The sequence below is a fragment of the Mandrillus leucophaeus genome, unplaced genomic scaffold (genome assembly GCF_000951045.1).
Source record: "Mandrillus leucophaeus isolate KB7577 unplaced genomic scaffold, Mleu.le_1.0 Scaffold159, whole genome shotgun sequence".
Classification (NCBI taxonomy): Eukaryota; Metazoa; Chordata; class Mammalia; order Primates; family Cercopithecidae; genus Mandrillus; species Mandrillus leucophaeus.
Genome location: NW_012101576.1, coordinates 2,661,573 through 2,666,188, shown reverse-complemented (window position 1 = coordinate 2,666,188; position 4,616 = coordinate 2,661,573). Strand labels below are relative to the sequence as shown.

At 45.6% G+C, this 4,616-nt stretch overlaps 1 pseudogene; it reads left to right on the top strand.

The window, feature by feature from the left end:
- Positions 1–482: 482 nt before the first annotated feature.
- LOC105536410 lies at positions 483–4,361 on the top strand (annotated as a pseudogene).
- The last annotated feature ends 255 nt before the right edge of the window (positions 4,362–4,616 follow it).

The window sequence follows — 4,616 nt, the reverse complement described above, 5'->3', positions numbered from 1 at the left end:
TCAGCCTCCCGAGTAGCTGGGACCACAGGCACATGCCATTATGCCTGGCTACTTTTTGTATTTTTGGTAGAGATGGGGTTTTACCGTGTCAGCGAGGCTAGTCTTGAACTCCGGGTCTCAAGTGATCCACCTGCCTCGGCCTCCCAAAGTGGTGGGATTACGGGCGTGAGCCACCATGCCTGGCCTTAGTTGGGGTTTTAAGTGGCAAAACTTTCTTCTTTCAAAGTCCAGTGCTCCATTGATTTTCCCCTTTCCTCCCTGTCTGGCAGGAATGGCAGTGAGGAAGTCAAGGTGCTACAGAAGAGTGAGTCGAGGGTGCCTGTATCTTAGATCACATGCCATAACCAGGAAATATTTTTAGAAATCCAGAAAAAAAAAAAATCTCCTGGGCGAATGGTGTCGATTTTGTGCTGTTTGGGGAAAGTGGCTCATCAGAGTAAATGCCTCTTTCTCTGATGCCTTAAGTATCCTCCCTGCCTCAGATGAGTAGGTTATTAAGGTAATGTTACCCTTTATTGTTGAAAAGCAGTGTAAATAGACACCCAGACTACAGAGATTACCTGCTTTCAAACTGCAGAAATGAGACACTTTCTCTTACAATTTCCCTTTCCACCAAATAGCATACCCTATTTACTTGGGGGAAATAGTCGCCTTCTTATAATGACCACACCCATTTGCTCAGATGGAAGAAGCTGGCAAAGTAAGTGCTGTTATTATCTGGGCAAATCTTTGAGAGTTTTCTTCCTCATCCTGTGTTGTTCCACTGTGAGCTTACTGCCCTCCCTTCATTCAGTCACATACAGAAGGTACTGCCCCTTCTGCTCCCCACAGGGGTCAAGGAACTCCCAGTCCGAGGATGGAGGGTGTCTCTTGACTGATGGGGATGGCGGTAGGGGTGAGAATCATTTCAGGACCATCTGATACTGAGAGAGGAGACCCAGCCTGCTGCCCTTGGAGAGCTCTCAGCTGATGAAGAAGGCACAGCCCTGACATGAGGAAATTTACACACACACATGCACACATAGACACATACATATATACATTTACACATGTACATGTGTGCACATATATATACATGCATTTCCACCAAATATTATATATTAATATATTTTTTCTTGGAATATATAGAGAAAAGTAGTATTTGATGAATAACACTGAGACTAAGAGAGCATAATTAGTATTCATTGACCCAAACTATGGAGTTAGTGCTGGGGAAAAGAGATTTTAAAGGGAGCAGGTGTCCGGCTCCATGTAGAGCGAGTCAGTGTGACCGAGGTGTACTCTGAGTGCTTAATATTAGCCTAGGAAAGAATAGCAGAGACTCCGCCTGCTGCCTCCCGATAGGGATTTCTTTATAACCAAAGCACAATAGCTTTACCCAGCCCACTGTAACAGGATAAACAAGTTTGATGTAACTTCCAAATCTATTTTCTATTGTAAGTTCGTTTATTGAATAAAATAGCAATTCAACATGTTTGCAAATCATGGTGCTGTTAGATGCCAACGCTGGCAGAGATTCATGTGTTTACTGTACAGCTCGCCCAGTTAGGCTCTGCTACTCAGCAGAGCAGCAATGTGGAATTCCAAACAGCTGCAAGTAGTAAGTGGAAAGCGATTTTTGCTAATCATCCAGGAGGTTATGTGGCATGGTGGAAAATGGTTCCAGACAGCAACTTGCGTGTAGAGTCAGAACTTGGAAGCGGCTTCTGGATATTTGCTTTTTGGACTGATACAAAGTAAGAGCGAAGTGGTGACGTGATCTTGCACACTTGCATTTAGTATTCTCTAAATGTGAACCTGAATTTGTTTTACATTAGAAAACCCCTTTTCAACAGTTTTTGGGCCTGGTTCCCAGGATCTGAGGAAAATGCACAAAAGCAAAGATGTGGTCCACTTATGGGGGAATATGGGAAAGCTACCTCCTCACGCTTCTCCAAAGGATTTAAAAATTCTTCTGAGGATGTGTGTGTTTTTTTAAAATCTATTTTGAATGTAGAATTAACTTATATCCATTCAGCCAGAGAAAAGTTGATCTTGGTTTCTCAGTAAAAGCACATTTCAAGATATCGATGTGGAAACAGGGGCTTTGGTGGTGGTCTACCAAGAAGTATACCTAATCTGTGAGTATCCCTGCTCAAGTTGGCCACTCTAAAACTCAAGACTTCCTAGGCCTACCATCACCTTTTGCCATGTAATGATCCCCAGCCCTGCTCCTCCTTGTCCTGGCTAGAGCTTAGAATGGGCTTTGGAAGCCCAGGCTAGAGGCTGCATTTCTCTCTCATCAAGAATGGGAAGTGAAGACCCTCTGCTGCTGCTTTTTGTCTGCGGCTGGAGCACTAAGAACATGGCCTCGAAGCTGGCTTCCAGATACACAAGCAGCCAGGATCTCTGCTAGGTCCCTTCTGTCCTGGTGTTTGGCATCCGAGGTAGCCCTAGCCTGTGTTCCAGCCACCTAGCTGGTTGCTGCCAGCTCAGTTTCCCAGGACTTGGGCCTAATTCCAGTCTCACGCCTCACATGGAGCCGGCTGGTTCCTGTTAGCATGTCAGTCTACCCCTAACGGCGAGCATCGTTGCTGCCAAGAACTCATGAAACTGGATTCCCATTTGGCCCCTTCTGATCAGACTCTTCTGGACCACTTTGCCTGCTTGGAAACAGGCGGCAGTTATGCCACGTCCCTTGGACTTGTCTGTGGCTGCTCAGGGAAGGGCTGCGTCTGGTCCATATGTTCTGATTCATGATATCCCCTCCCGGCAGCCTGTAGTGCAACTGGCTTCAATCTGGAATTCTAGGTAGTGCTAACCCCTCTTTTGGAATAGCTCCTTATAGCTATGATCTGTGCTGAACAAAATAATCTTATCAAGTGCAGAGGCTTTCAGAGAATGTTATCTACCTTTCAAAGTAAAGTTCTCAAGAACATTCTAGAAGATCACGTTTTGTTTTTTCTCCACAGCTTAGCTCAAGGCATAAGGGGTTTGATAGATTTATGACAAGGACTTTTTCAAATGTATTGATCTGGCTAGCTTTGGTCCTCAGAAGAATGTTCTGCCCTGGAGCAGGCCCGTCTTATCAGACACAGCTACACAAATGGGTTAGTTCTTGCAAGTGGTCCACCGACTGACCATAGAGAAAAATAATTAGCCAAGTCTTTAGTTATGCCTCAGAGTGGACTTTTTTTTTTTTTTAAGATAGGTTCTCACTCCTGTCGCCCAGGCTGGAGTGCAGTGGCACAATCTGGGCTCACTGCAGCCTCGACCTTCCGGGATCAGGTGATTCTCCCACCTCAGCCTCCACAGGTGTGGGCCATCATGCCCAGCTAACTTTTTGTAATCCTTTTAGTAGAGATGGGGTTTTGCTATGTTCCCCAGGCTGGTCTCAACTCCTGGATTCAGGCAATCCACCCACCTCCACCCCGAAAAGTGCTGGAATTATAGGCATGAGCCACCGTGTCCGGCCTCAGAGTGTACTTTTACTGAAGCTATTTTCGGTGGGTACTGTTGGGGTCGCACTGGTTTGAAGCGAGGGTGAGCCATGTGCCAGCCTTGATAGCTGTGCGCTGCCGCAGAGACTGTTGCAGCCTCAGGATGGTCTATGCTGTGGGGAGGGCCTGCAGGACCGGGGTCTTTCTGACCTGGAATGAATGTAGAGCATAGGTGGACCTATTTCCTGCTGCCAGATTTAAGAAGTTTGCCACAGAAAATGAGGCCTGGGCCTTTGTCAGGAAATCTGCAAGCCCAGAAGGTTCAGAAGGGCAGAAAAATAAACATGTACAAGAATCACAAACGAAAGCCATCAAGGGACTCCATGAGCCATTGAATGGCGATGGAGATGAAAGCGCAGAGTCGTGTGCAAAGCCTGTGAAGCAAATCACAGAGCCGGCATCTCGAATGAGCAGGGACATTTTCTTACATCGAAGGCTTTGTCGTCGAGTACACTGATGGCTGCTGCTCCAGTAACGGGTGGAGGAGAGCACTAGTGGGAATTGATGTTTACTGGGGGCCAGGCCATCCTTTAAATGTAGGCATTAGACTTCCTGGGTGACAGACAAACCAAAGAGCAGAAAATCATGCAGCCTGCAACACCATTGAACAAGGAGAGGCTGAAAACATCAATAAATTGGTTCCGTTCACAGATAGTATGTTTACTGTAAATAGTATAACTAACTGGGTTCAAGGTAGGAAGAAGAACAGGTGGAAGACAAGTACAAGGAAAGAGGTGATGAACAAAGAGGACTTTGTGGCACTGGAGAAGCTCACTCAAGGCATGGGCATTCAGTGTGATACTTGTTCCTGGTCATCCAGGGTTTATCGGGAATGGAAAAGCTGATAGATTAGCAAGAGGAGCTAAACATTCTGAAGACTAAGCAAAGTGACTTTATTACTTGGGAAAAGTTGAGCCAGTGGCTGTTTTGCTACTTTTGCTTACTGGTACAGAAAAGAGACTACAGGCTGGACCATTGCAGTGGATGAGCAGATGTGGCTTTCACACTGAATCATGGTGGCACGGTGGCATTCTGTGATACATTTTGATAAAAAGTGGTTAAATATATAATAAATTGAACATCTCTCAGATTTAAGAATTATGTGAGATTTCAGCATTATGCTTACTAGGTTTGATA